Raw genomic sequence first — 16308 nt, forward strand, 5'->3', positions numbered from 1 at the left:
GGGGACTTTGTAATTTATTTAGGTAAAAGATCTGTTTAACTTAGGGCAATGCCCTACAAAAGGCCCTTTTAAGGGCTACTGGTAGTTTATTGATAGATTAAGGTGTGTTTAATATTTTTGGGGTGGCTTTTTTGTTTTTATAGGGCTATTAAATTAGATTTAATTTTTATTATTTTGGATAATTTCGTTGAATATTTTTTGTAATCAGAATTTTTTTTCGTAGTGTTAGGTTTTTTTATTTTTTCGTAGTGTTAGGTTTTTTTTAATGTTGTGATTTAGGTTTTTTTATTTTTAGTTAATTTTATTTTTTTAATTGTAATGTTAGGTTAAAGTTAGGTTAATTTATAGTTTAATCTTAGGTTTTTTTTTTATTTCACAGGTAAGTTTTTATTTATTTGAAGGTAGTTATATTGTAAGTTTAAAAGGGACAGACTACACCAGCATTTTTATTGTTTTAAAAGATAGATAATCCCTTTATTACCCATTCCCCATTTTTGCATAACCAACACAGTTATATTAATATACTTTTAACCTCTGTGATTATCTTGTATCTAAGTCTCTGCAAAACTGCCCCTTTATTTCAGTACTTTTGACAGACTTGCAGTTTAGCCAATCAGTGCCTGCTCCCTTCACGTGCACGAGCACAGTGTTATCTATATGAAATACATGAACTAACACCCTCTAGTGGTGAAAAACTGTTAAAATGCATTCTGAAAAGAGGTGGCCTTCAAGGTCTAAGAAATTAGCATATGAACCTCCTAGGTTAAGTTTTCAACTAAGAATACCAAGAGAACAAAGCAAAATTGGTGATAAAAGTAAATTTGTTTAAAAATTACATGCTCTATCTGAATCTATCTGAATCATGAAAGTTTATTTTGGCCTAGGCTGGTCCCTTTAATTTAAAGTTAGGGGGTGTTAGGTTTAGGGGTTAATAGTTTAATTTAGTGTTTTGCGATGTAGGGGGCCAGCGGCTTAGGTGTTAATAGGTTTAGTTTAGTAGTTGCGATGTAAGGGGCTGCGGTTTAGGGGTTAATAGGTTTATGTAGTGTTGTCGATGTGGGGGACCGGCGGTTTAGGGTTTATTTAGTGTTGGCGATGTGGGAGACGGCGGTTTAGGGGTTAATAATTTTAATATAAGGGATATAAAGTTTTTCTTTCCAGATTCATATACAGTATAATATTTTTAACAACTTTCTAATCAATTATTTTCTTGGTATATTTTATTGAATGAACAGCAATGCACTACTGGACGTTAGCTGAACACATCTATAAGCCAATGACAAGAGGCATATATGGGCAGCCACCACTCAGCACCTAGCTCCCAGCTCCTAAGCCTACCTAGGTATTATTTTCACAGTCCAGGAATACAGCAGCACTCACCCCTTATGCCAAAACTTCCATCTTTATTGGGACATAAAAGGTAAAAAAGACAACGTTTCGGATCTCTAGTCCTTAGTCATGTCAATACATTAATGTAGGGGTCCGAAACGTTGTCTTTTTTTACCTTTGATGTCCCCATAAAAAGTGCTGCTGTATTCTTGGACTGTGCTATATTATTTGGGGTTTTGTGTGGAACCCTTTGCAGCTTGCACTACCCATTATCATTGTGCTGTACCATATGAACTTTGTAGGTATTATTTCCAGCCATGGAGACCAAGAGAACTAAGCAAATTGGATAATAGAAGTAAAATAGAAAGTTGTTTAAAATCAGAATCACAAAAGAAACATTTGGGTTTTCGTGTCTCTTTAAGGACACATAGAATTTCCTTATAGGTTTTTCTAGACCATGTACCATTTTAATAGCCCTCCTATTGTCACTGTGACACACTGTTTTGAGTGTCTTCTCCAGATCACATTATGGATAATCATTTTCTCATTGTGTCATGGATAAAAATGGGTTGAAGAGTGCCTATATTACAACAATCTGGTATTTTTTTATTATAAACTAATATAAATGAATTCTGAGGGCTGATCTTCAATTTTTCCAGGGCTGCTTTTGATTTCCAGACTGGCCCTGGTTTAACATAACTAATGAAAGCACAAGCACCAGCAAGAAAAGTGCAAGTAAATAATGTCTCTGCTTTAGTGCTTTGACCTTTTAGCACCATGAATTGACCAAACACCTGCCTCTCTATAGCTTGGTGGGTGGCAGCCTCTAATGAAGTCAGAGGGCACACAGGGAGGGTCACTGGATATGTTTTGTGATGTGCTTCATGTTGTATTGCTAGTCCTCATGTTCTCACTAAACTGAACTAGTCTAGTTATTGTTGCCATCAAAACACAAATTAATATGTATACCGGCGAGCCTAAAGGGCTCGCGCGGAAACAGATGCATATGGGGCTTGGTTAATTGCCCCCCCATGTATTCATGCCCTACTCTATGGAATGTTTTCTAATAATAAAGCTATTAATATATAATTTTTAAAACTATAAGAAGTCGTTTTATATAAAAAACTAAAAACTATCCCTTTAAGATAATGCCCCTTGTTTATGGTCTGTAGCCCTACAGTTATCACTTGAGACTAACACCATGCCAACCGTTGTATATGCACTGACACTGGCCAATCCGTAACAAAGGGGATTTCTATTATGAGTAAGTAATGAAAGTATATTACATAAAGGGGGATATTAGAGAAACTGTGATAAACTGTGATATAGATAGATCATTATTTAACGGCAAAGGAAGTAAGATAAATTACATTCAAGAAGCTTTTAAAGGGGTGTGTCCCAAGCTTGGAAAACAAAGCATATTTTTTTTGCTCTCCGCATTCAGCGAGGTCTTGCGGACCTGATCCACACTGTCGCAAGACCTTTGATAAATTTAGGGGTTATTAGTGGGGTACTTTGCAATAGGCTTTGAGGTGGTTTAGGGGTTATTAGTGTAGTGGGGTACTTTGCACTAGGTTTTGAGGTGGTTTAGGGGTTATTAGTGTAGTGGGGTACTTTGCACTAGGCTATGTGGCAGTTTAGGGGTTATTAGGGGGGTACTTTGCACTAGGCTATGTGGCAGTTTAGGGGTTATTAGTGTAGTGGGGTACTTTGCACTAGGCTATGTGGCAGTTTAGGGGTTATTAGTGTAGTGGGGTACTTTGCACTAGGCTATGTGGCAGTTTAGGGGTTATTAGTGTAGTGGGGTACTTTGCACTAGGCCTATGTGGCAGTTTAGGGGTTATTAGTGTAGTGGGGTACTTTGCACTAGGCTATGTGGCAGTTTAGGGGTTATTAGTGTAGTGGGGTACTTTGCACTAGGCTATGTGGCAGTTTAGGGGTTATTAGTGTAGTGGGGTACTTTGCACTAGGCTATGTGGCAGTTTAGGGGTTATTAGTGTAGTGGGGTACTTTGCACTAGGCTATGTGGCAGTTTAGGGGTTATTAGTGTAGTGGGGTACTTTGCACTAGGCTATGTGGCAGTTTAGGGGTTAATTAGTGGGGTACTTTGCACTAGGCTATGTGGCAGTTTAGGGGTTATTAGTGGGGTACTTTGCACTAGGCTATGTGGCAGTTTAGGGGTTATTAGTGGGGTACTTTGCACTAGGCTATGTGGTAGTTTAGGGGTTATTAGTGTAGTGGGGTACTTTGCACTAGGCTATGTGGCAGTTTAGGGGTTATTAGTGTAGTGGGGTACTTTGCACTAGGCTATGTGGCAGTTTAGGGGTTATTAGTGTAGTGGGGTACTTTGCACTAGGCTATGGCCTATATTTAACAAGGTCTGGCGGACCTGATCCGACATTGCGGATCAGGTCCGCCAGACCTCGCTGAATACGGAGAGCAATACGCTCGCAGTATTCAGCATTGCACCAGCAGCTCACAAGAGCTGCTGGTGCAATGACGCCCCCTGCTGAGGGAGCTGTCAATCAACCCGATCGTACTTGATCTGGTTGAATTCCGGCGATGTCTGTCCGCCTGCTCAGAGCAGGCAGACAGGGTTATGGAGCAGCGGTCTGAAGACTCGCCAGAAACACGGGCCCACAAGCTCCCTACGGAGCTTGTTAAATGGGCCCCTATGTGTAGCTTTAGGGGTTTTTAGTGTAGTGGGTTATTTTATGATGTAGGGGTGTGGTGGTTTAGGGGTTATTAGTGTAGTGGGGTACTTTGTGATGTAGGGGGTGTGGTGGTTTAGGGTTATTAGTGTAGTGGGGTACTTTGTGATGTAGGGGTGTGGTGGTTTAGGGGTTATTAGTGTAGTGGGGTACTTTGCTCTAGGCTATGTGTAGCTTTAGGGGTTATTAGTGTAGTGGGGTACTTTGTGATGTAGGGGTGTGGTGGTTTAGGGGTTATTAGTGTAGTGGGGTACTTTGCTCTAGGCTATGTGTAGCTTTAGGGGTTATTAGTGTAGTGGGGTACTTTGTGATGTAGGGGTGTGGTGGTTTAGGGGTTATTAGTGTAGTGGGGTACTTTGTTATGTAGGGGTGTGGTGGGTTAGGGGTTATTAGTGTAGTGGGGTACTTTGCTCTAGGCTATGTGTAGCTTTAGGGGTTATTAGTGTAGTGGGGTACTTTGTGATGTAGGGGTGTGGTGGTTTAGGGGTTATTAGTGTAGTGGGGTACTTTGTGATGTAGGGGTGTGGTGGTTTAGGGGTTATTAGTGTAGTGGGGTACTTTGCTCTAGGCTATGTGTAGCTTTAGGGGTTATTAGTGTAGTGGGGTACTTTGTGATGTAGGGGTGTGGTGGTTTAGGGGTTATTAGTGTAGTGGGGTACTTTGTGATGTAGGGGTGTGGTGGTTTAGGGGTTATTAGTGTAGTGGGGTACTTTGTGATGTAGGGGTGTGGTGGTTTAGGGGTTATTAGTGTAGTGGGGTACTTTGTGATGTAGGGGTGTGGTGGTTTAGGGGTAATAGTGCAGTGGAATACTTTGCAATAGGTGTTGTGGTGGTTAAGGGTTAATAGTGTAGAGGGGTAGTTTACAATTTGGGGGTGTGCTGGTTTGAGGTTAATAGAGTAGTTTAGTGCAACTGTTCCCTCTGGGCAAACTCTTTACTTGAACTTTCAGGTTGTGTAAAAAGTTTGCGCGTTAAATGTGTTTACGTTCGATCAATCGCATTTACTTTCAACTTGTAACACGAATGGACTTTCCGGCTCGATGCCGCACACAGAAAATATGGGGAGCTTAAATTACCGTGAGTTTACGTAAACAAATTTGTGGTAATTTAAACAGCTCAGGAGGTAATATGGATTTGAGTGTAAAAAACATCACGATCTTGCGATCACGCTTATGCTCCTCACACTAACGATAACGCTCCATTAGGGATCTAGTCCTTATTGTGCAACGCAGTGCTTAATTGCTGATATATGCTATGAGATAATGTCCCTTTAGCAGTTTTGTTTTATTATCTGTGATATATTCCACTACACCCAGGCACTTCTATCGTGCATTTTGTTTTTTTACCACTAAATTAATCGCTGTGCAGTACTTTAACTATGTATATTACCCCTATGCTGAGGTTAAACACATAGCATTGCAGGGTCGCTAGTTATAAAATGACCTTCTCTATGAAATAGAGCATGTTACTTTATCACCATAATGGCGCTTTAAATGAAAAGTTAACTTTGACGCACCACTATGCAGCTTTCTAAAGTAAATGTAAAATAAATGTTAGTTTAATTCATCATTTTTGTCAAATCGATCTTTTTAAACATTTAAAAGTACCTTTTACACTGATCGCTCCAATCGTCGTAACTCTGCCGAATCTCCGAATTAAAATAGTGCCGAATCTACCGAATAAATCCGAATAACTTTGGATTTATTCGTATTTATTCGTATTTATTCGGTAGATTCGGATGGCCATGGATTACACTAGTATTGTACAGTATATTAGGTTATATCACTCTGCTATAGGTTACACCTAATGTACAGTACATAATACTAGTCTAATCCCACCTAACACTTACCGAAATTCCGAATTTCCGAATTTCCGAACCGAATCTAACCGAATCCAGCCGAATTTATTCGAATCCGAATGAATCCGAAACAAATCCGAACCGAATTTATTCGAATCCGAATGAATCCAAAACAAATCCGAACCGAATTGATTCACATTTTTCCGAATTCGAATTGCTCCGAACCGAAATTCAAAAAAATCTGAATCGATCCGAACCGAACCAAATTTTTTCGCCATGCACATGTCTAGCAATTGACCAGCAGCGAGGTTTTCTGAGCATGCGCAATATACTAAGCCGCACGAGAACGCGCATGAATGTACATGTAAGAGCGGGTGGGACCGGTCTTACGTGTAATGGAGAGAAATACGGAAATGATTGGGTGGGCGGAGTAAAAATGGAAAGAGGTATGCGATTTCAGTTTCTAAATAACTTATAAAGACTAATCATTGTAAAAAAAGTTATCGACTGTAGTTAACTCATAAACATTAATGGATGGCATTAATGTGGATGCTCTAAATTTACTTTCAGTTTAATTTTAACCAGTTTTATTCTAAAATAATAAATAGAAAAGTATAAAGTGTCAAAGGAATTTTGTATCCGCAGTGACCAGTTCCTTCTGACAGCTGCTCATACATGAATCTTTACAGCTCATCCTGGTGCTGTACACTAAAGTACAGTATTGCTTTTACATTGCTACAAGTTACCGCATGCTGTACGTGACCACGCTGTCTGCACTACACGCTATAGAGTTGTTAGCTAGTAAGTTCAGTGACACCTCCTTACACTATATATAGCTTATGTAAAAATAGCCACTGGATCCTAATAGCAGGGGCTAGATTACAAGTGGAGCGCTATTAGCTCTCCACTTTGTAATACCAGCCTACGATAATGTGCGCTGGTATTACAAGTCAATCGCAATGCGAATGGAAGCTTGCGTTTGCATTGCTAGGAAGCATTGCGCTCACGATAGAGCCCGTTTCTGCTTGTTCAGACACGGCATCAGAACCTTGCGCAGGGGATAAGTAGCGCAGCGATGGCAGCATTTTAAAATATATATGTATATGATTATATTCATATACGCTGATTTGTAATTTAGCCCCAGATGTTACATAAATTAACCGGGGGAGAAAGAGAACCTCAGATACAAGGTATATGGGAATAAAAGTACATTTACCTATCTGACACAACAAAAACAAAATTCTAGAATTATATAATAAAATTACATACGAAACACGTTTTCTCAATTAAAGCAACAAAACATAATTTCCGATAAATAGCCACATGACAAGTGGAGCGCTAACAGTTGCATGTGAGCAATATCAGGTTTAATGTGGCCATTTGGAAGTAGGGTGCATATTACAAGTTGAAAGTAAACGCGATCGGTTGAAAATATCGCATCCTCAGAGCTCTGGTTAACTGTTACGCTCAAATTAAAAGTGTCACAAAATACATCAAAAAGATATTACGAAGTACACTTACACTCATAACACCACCACCATGTAAAACATGGCATAAAAAAGTAATAAGGGCTCAAAGATATGTGAAGAATATCGGAATATGAAATATTAATATTTTCTTGTTGGGTTAGCGCACTTGAGAAAACACAATCAGGTTTGTGCGTGAGTAGGATGTTAAGTTTTTTTTCCACTTTTCACGCTCCTTTGTCTTCTATGGGGGAATACGGTAATTGCGATATTCGAAGTTCGGCTTATTGCGCTCATTGGGTTAGCACTCCTGCAAAATCTTTTTACTTTCAACTTTAAATACGAGCGCTACCCAACACGCATTGCCAGATTACTTCTAGTGGAGTTAGTGCCCGAGCGGAGTGCAAATTTAATGTTCCACTTGTAATCTAGCCTAAAATGTTTAATTATGGATAATAAAATACTGTATATATTTGATATTTACTTACATTAATTTTGACGGCTTTTACAGTATTTAACTTATTAAAGGTCTGTTTCACTGTAATGTCAAAAAGCACCAACCAGTGGGTTCTACTTAATATAAATCATTGCAATATGTATTATGTATAATTTTAAAAGGCTTTTACATGGCTGTGGTCTTTACAGGAAGGCACACAAAATTAACATCATAAAAAACTATACACACACATGTACCTATACACAGACACATGTACATATATACACCCACACACACATGAACATACACACAGACACACGCACACATGTACATACACACACATGTACATAAACACACACGTACATACACACAGACACACACACATGTACATACACACAGACACACATACACACAGACACACACACACATGTACATACACACAGACACACATACACACAGACACACACTACACACACATGTACATACACACAGACACACACACATGTACATACACAAAAACACACACACACATGTACATACACACACATGTACATACACACAGACACACACAAGTACATACACACACATGTACATACACACAGACACAATGTCAAAAAGCACCAACCAGTGGGTTCTACTTAATATAAATCATTGCAATATGTATTATGTATCATTTTAAAAGGCTGTGGTCTACAGGAAGGCACACAAAATTAACATCATAAAAAACTATACACACACATGTACCTATACACAGACACATGCACATATATACACCCACACACACATGAACATACACACAGACACACGCACACATGTACATACACACACATGTACATACACACACATGTACATACACACAGACACACACACATGTACATACACACATGTACATACACACAGGCACACACACACACATGTACATACACACACATGTACATACACACAGGCACACACACACACCTGACATACACACATGTACATACACACAGACACACACACATGTACATACACACACATGTACATACACACAGACACACACACACATGTACATACACACACATGTACATACACACAGACACACACACACATGTACATACACACACATGTATATACACACAGACACACACACATGTACATACACACAGACATACACACACATGTACACACACATATGTACATACACACAGACACACACACACACACACACACATGAACCTACACACAGACACACACACACATGTACACACACATGTACATACACGCAGACACACACACACACATGTACATACACACACACACACACACACACACATGTACATACACACATGAACATACACACAGACACACACACAAAATTAACATCATAAAAAAAGCTTGGATCTATGATAATAATAATGGTAGGACAAAAGTGCATTTTATTAATAAACAAAATAATTGATAAACAAAATAATAAAGTGTATTGAAAAAACATAATAGCAATTTACCATAAAATATGTGCAAAGATTCAGGAATAAAATATATTTTTATATAGATAACTTTTTATTTAATTTAGGAATGCACTTTCTAGGTGTGTAAGAATTTGTGCTTGTTCTACATACTATGACTAAGTAGCACATTTTAAAAACCCTGCACTGGGGAGCAATTATGGCCCCTCTTACCTTATGATGAGGATTCTTTCCTGCTGCACACGCGCTTGTGGCGTACTGTCTCCTGTGACATCACTGCATGCTGGGAGGTGAGGTCAGAGCTGCAACACTTTTGTGTTAACAAGGGGCAAGATCCCCCATCTGATTGTGCTTGGGCAGAGTGTACAAAAATTGCTCTATGAGTCAATCTGGGCCTTTATCCACGTGAGTCAGTCCAATATAATGCCCCCTTCTGCCTAATTAACCTCCAATTTTAAAAAAGGCTAAGCAAAATAATTCCCTCCAAAACCATTTGACGTTTATTAACACTTCCCTGCATTTATGAACATATAGATTAACAGAATAGAAAAGAACTTGTATAAAAATGTTGTTTATTGCTATAAATATTGTTGTTTTATTTGTGGGGTGCATTGCTATTATTTTTTATTGCCCAGCAAGTATACATTTTGCATTTTATATCTATATACTGTATAAGTATTAGGAAACATAATATCACAGAGGTTCTCAGTATTACCAATTCTAGGGCCCTCCATACTCTTCTTTTTCATTTGTTATTTAAGTATTGATCATATTGTTTAAGGGCAATAGGCACTATACTTTTAGGTAGTGGCAGCTGGTGGCAGTACAGAGTAGACTCTTTACTTCTGTATTATTCATTATCCAGCGCTTTTTTCTCCTTTTTAGTTTATTTATTCTTTCCCTTTAAAAGCTTGCAGGATAGGAATTTACAGTTAGGTAACACTATATACTCCTTCGGATATGTCTGAATTTAAATATGGGGATTTTTTAGCCCCACCAGTAAACAGAAAAACTTATCTCTCAGTAAGGAAGAATCAACAACATTAAAAAATGTAAACCTCACTAATCCAAAACAATTATTAGAAAAATTGGAAAAATTAAGTCGTAAACAAATAATAAACTGGCACAATAGTAATAATTTAGAATGATATCTGAAATATAATATTATACCCAAAGGATTATGTCTAGTAAAAACTCCCATTATGGACAACACAGAAGTCAAACTATTAACGGAATGGAACTAAGCATTAGTGTGTTCCTTCAAATGTATTAATATCTTTATTAAATACAGAAATAAAAAAGTAAAAAGTTTGGGTGATCAAATTAAGGATATGAGGGAGAAACTAAATGACTTTAGGGGAGATGTCTACTATCAGGAACTAGATAGGGAAAACAAAAATAAATTAGATACGCAAAACGCGTCAGACCAGCCTTCCTTGTATCCTTGCATACCCATGAATCTTTTTAACTTTTGTTAAATAAAGTCTATTATTTTATTCCCCCCTCCGAGTGCTCAGATCATTGCTTCTCTGTTTTCTTACTGCTGGATTGGTCCCCATCGCCGATTTGAAGCACCACACTGCAATCTGGAGCTAGTAGTTTTCTCCTTGGGAATGTTCTCCACTTACCGGGTTCTCAGCTTTCAGTTGCAGCAACTTCTTGTAACGTCACACGCTGGGACAGCTCTCCTTTTGCCAGCATGGACTGGAAGATACCCGCCACTCATGCAGCAATTGGATCGCAGGAGTTGGCTATCCAGGGTGAATTTGAATAGTGCCTGCACTCCATCTCTAACAGGACTACATATGCAAAGGTACTGTGTATTTAACTTACTCTCCATTACAAACATGCTGTTGTTTTGAGCTAATGACTATACTATACACCATAATTCACAGTCCTAACTTTTATAACACTGGGGATCCAATCTACAATTGTGTTTATTATCCAATGTTTTTGCAGAAAAACCTGCTTTGTGGATTTGTATAATACTTGTATAAACATACAAAATAATATCCCAAAACAAACAGGAAAGTAACTTATAATTATATCTTCTCTGTTGCAGCCTTTCCAATTTGCAGTGCCTTTCCTAGGGAGAGGGAATACCTAGTTTACTAAGGATATTTTCTTTAAGCAAACACACTTTTTTGAATTGCTATACTTTATCAACAACTTTTTAAGTATGCAAGAAAAACCATCTTGCTCTACAGGTTCTTATTTTGACCTGGAACACAGAAGAGCTTTCTTTAATACCATTTTTAACAACCAGAGCAGTGAACATGATCAACAACCAAACATTAAATCCAAATGTATGGCCCTTGAAACATTTTTGTCAACTGATCTTAGGCTCATGTGGGATACCGTGACCTTTGACCACTATTTAGAATCTAACAAAATCCCCAGAGGACTGCATTGGCACAAGTTCCCCACATATCAACTAGAGGACCAAGACCTGATAGAGGAGTGGTATTAAGTGCTTACTTGTTGCTCCAAAACACTATAAAATAAAAATCCTGGTCAAAGACAAACAAAGGAGAAGGGACAAGCTGAAGGATCTTATTCACTCAGACAAGATGTCACTAAATACCCTAAAAGAAAATGACACATATACTGCCCTAAAGGGACAAATGAAAGAATATAAAAAAGCTAAAAACTGATCTAGCTGAATTTAAAAGAAATAAATTTGATAGGGACAGAAAGGACTATGAGAGCAACAGAGTCTAATTTTGGCCCCAATATGGAACAGAAGATTCAGGCGCTACTCTGGCCGTAAAAAAGATACTAAGGATAAAGATACTCCAAAGTCAATATTGAAGAACCATAAGAAGAATAGAGACAAGAAGGTGTCTTTCTCCTCCACTGATATGGAGTCGTCAGATCCAGAGCCCAACTCACAGGGGTCATCTGAAATAGATAGCGGCTCTGCAGTTACTTCTTCACCAGAAGACAAACCAATGGCCACCAATGCACCTATCACCTCACAAAAGAGTGTCCCTTTAGGTGCAAAACAAAAAGGTCCCAAAGGGGAAACAAGAAGAAACACACGGAAGGGCAAGAAATAATGGACAATAGTCTGAACATTGTCAACCTTTCAGACTATAATTTGACCAATGAAGAAAAATCTCTCCTGTCAAGAGGACTAGGCTTTTCTCCAACTAACAAGTTCTCAATATGTTAAACCATCTTGGATTTCAAAATGTTTGTCCACAACATGACATTGAAGACATTTTTCACTGAAGATGAGCCAGCCCATGAATCACAGGAGACCAATGGACTCACACATCCCACACGAACCAATCAAAATACTGATTAAGAAGAATTGAAGGATTTTAAAGATCACTGTGCTCTGGAGGTTATGAGAGAAATATCTATCAGTGGGAATCAATTTAATGGTCTCAGAATGCAATCTGTCATTCCTCCAATAATAAAAAACATGGATTATTATCCCATACAAATTAGCCTTACATTAATGCTTTTCAAAGCAGTGTAGAAAGCGATTTAATCACATTGGCTGCAGATATAAACAAGAACCCGTATCAATACACTCAAAGAAGACTCGCCAGAAACACGGGCCCACAAGCTCCGTTCGGATCAAACATTTTATCTTCAACTCTGCGGCACAGCTATGGGGGGAAAATTCTCCCCCTCAAATGCCAATCTGTTTGTGGGTTGGTGGGAACTCCAACACATATTCTCTGACTGTAACATCTACCACAATCATATTATTTTATATAATTGGTTTATTGACGATATGATATTTATAATTGACAGTACTGAGGGAGATAGTTTCTCCATTACAGACTTTCTGAATTATCTCAATGACAATACTAACAGGCTACGCTTTACTGGTGAGTCTAGCACAAAAAAGGTAAACTTCTTGGACCTTACATTAGAGAGTTTAGTTGAAACATGCACTAATATGTCAAGTACATGCCAATTCCGCACATCCACCTCATCTCTTAAATTCCATCCCAAAAAGCCAATTCCTCAGACTATGGAGAAATACTAATTGTAAATCTACTTATAACACACAATCTGAGGAACTTAAGAATACACTCCTCAACAGGGGCTATGATCGTAATGTACTGCTCTTTGCCCAGAAGGAAGCTAGAGGTGATCCAAAACTCAATAATGATAAAAAAATCTAGGGGATGGTTCACAGAAGGAGCCATAGTTTTCAGTACCCCATACACTCCACAATTTGACAAAATTGTTCAAATCCTGAAAAACATTTTAAGTTATTAGAAAATGATCAGGCTTTGGCACCTGGTATGGATAAGTGTAGGTTTGTGTCTAGAAATCCAGAAACCCTAGTCTCCAAACTTTCACCAAGTATGGTTCAGACAAATAAACCAAACAAAATGACCTGGCTACATTGGAAGGGTAACTTCAAATGTAATACCTTTAATTGTAAAGCTTGTAAAACAGTAATTTTGGGACAACATTTTCACTCCACTGTTACGCAAAGAACATTTTAAATTAACCTTTACGCCACATGCATAACCAAATGGGTCAATTATCTAATAACTTGTCATGACTGCAAACAGCAGTATGTAGGCCAAACCTCTTGTGAGCTCCGAGACAGAGTCAGAGAGCATCTCAGGGATGATGAGAATTTTAACAAAGATTCCACAATAGCTAAACACTTCAATGGACTGCACCTCACAAGTGTTCCTAACTTTGGAGTGCAGATCATTGAGATTGTTAAAATGCATCCCATGGGTGCTGACAGACATAGATTGCTAACAAAAAGAGACCTATTTTGGATACTAAAGTTGAATAGAAGACATACAAAGGGTGTTAACCTGGAGTGGGATGTCTCGTATTTTATTGATTAACCCCCCCCTCCCTTCTTTCTAGATAACTTGTCACAAAAATAATAGTTAGCTCTCCTGGGAACATTGAATTAATCACATTAGTATTTTTTTAAATGTGTTCCCCAACTACATACATTCATTATCTCTAGAATACCACTTATTTCAAATAATGAATTTATATTTTAGTAATTTTAGGCTAGCGACTCTGGCTAAAGTTAAACACACAGTAGAGCAGGGTCGCTAGTCTAAAATGACATGCTCTAACAAATTAGCGCATTCCTTTTTTTGCTATTCATCCTACGCTCAAAATAGGGGTACAGATATAATTTAGCGGTTAAATCCGCACTTGTGCACTGTATTGCAAATAAATGTTTTCATATGATTTGATATTGTCACTGTATTTGCACAATAGGCAGGCTTTTGAAAATAAAGAGCAGTTTAGGGATATAAAAATTGGGAAGCCTGGTGGGATCCGTATTTCTGTTCTCCTTTAATAAGTTGAACAGATATGGGCAGATATAACTGAGCCCGAGATCTGAGCCAACCAATCACTGCATAGAATATTGCAGGCTCAGGTAAATCTCACCATAGTTATAATGAAACCGCTCTAGTCTTCAGGAGGGAGAGGAACAAGCACACTTCTCTGAGGTATTTCACAGCAAAACCAAACAAAATAAATAATTACTTACTAAAATACCATTTAGTAGGAGCGCCATTCATAATATAATATTTTCTATTGAACCAGTAGTGAAAACACCTTTTGTTCAAAGCCTATATTATAATTCACAACTCATATATGTATAAAAAATCTCTACATATAGGGGCCTATTTATGAAATGTCTGTCCAACATTATCCAATCAGCGGATCATGTCTGACAGACATCGCTGAATGCGGAGAGCAATACGTTCTCCGCATTCAGCATTGCACCAGCAGCTCTTGTGAACTGTGATTGGCCGCTAACAGGGGGCGTCAATCAACCCGATCGTATTCAATCGGGTTGATTTCCCGCAATGTGTGTCCGCCTCCTCAGAGCAGGCGGACAGGTTATGGAGCAGCGGTCTTTAGGCCGCTGCTTCATAACTGGTGTTTCTGGCGAGTCTGAAGACTCGCCAGAAACACGGCCCTTCAAGCTCCATACGGAGATTGATAAATGTGACCCATAGTATAAAGAATACAGTACATACATTAAATAAACCAATAAAGGATATGCAAATATACAGTGATTGTCCAAGAAGTTAGTCTAGGTGTCTGCTGCTTCCGCTACCGGTGCAACATCTATGGCTACAAATAATAGATGATCCACTCTCTACAATGATAAAGAAATGCGCAATACACCCTCTAGTGCCGTATTAAAAGTTCATTTCTTTAATAAAGAAATTCATAAAATACACTCACAAATCATACCTCATGGATATGAGGAATGTGTAAAGCTTTAACTTAAAGGGACATTAAACACTTTGAGATGGTAATATAAAATGATAAATCGTATATATAAAAAAACCCTCTGCAATATATTTTCATTATTTATTTTGTTCCCTTTTCCTGTAATTCCATTCTGAGGTTGTGAGCTTTTCAGTTGCTATTAGAAATGGAAGTGCAGAACATTGTTATATTCCACACAGCCATTGGCTGCACACTATCGTGACCTATTTATAACTGTCCCTAATTAGCCACATCAGAGAAGGTAACCTAAGTTACAACATGGCAGCTCCCATTGTTTTATAGACACTAAGTGTCCGCACTTATCATTGCACAAGCATTTTTTGTGAAATGCTTGTGCAATACTACCTCCTGCACATTTGCGGCCAATCGGTCGCTAGCAGGGGGTTGTCAATCAACCCAATCGTATCCGATCGGGCTGAGTGCTGTCTGCCGCCTCAGAGTTGGCGGATGAGTTAAGGAGCAGCGTTCTTAAGACCGCTGCTTCTTAACTTATGTTTCTGGCGAGCCTGCATAATAAATCGGCCCTTAAAACTTAACACTTATTTTTTCAATATTTAAAAAGCTAATGAAACTTAAAAACTACATCTACATGTTATTCTCAGACTAATCTTTTCTCTGCATACATCATTCTATCTAGCATTTATTTAGTGTTTAATGTCCCTTTAAATAGTCCCCTCTGGGTATGCAGCTGCCCCTGACCTGTTTCGTCATGGCACCACAGTATGACCTTCTACTAAGTATCTGTGTTGTAAGGATATTAAATAGAGGCAACAATACATTGTACATTAGCTATTATGTGGACTTGTAGGAGGAGTGGGTGAAGCCTCTGAGGAAGCAGGGAGAAGCCGTGAGAAACGTGTCAGGC

Source organism: Bombina bombina, unplaced genomic scaffold, assembly GCF_027579735.1.
Source record: "Bombina bombina isolate aBomBom1 unplaced genomic scaffold, aBomBom1.pri scaffold_453, whole genome shotgun sequence".
Lineage (NCBI taxonomy): Eukaryota > Metazoa > Chordata > Amphibia > Anura > Bombinatoridae > Bombina > Bombina bombina.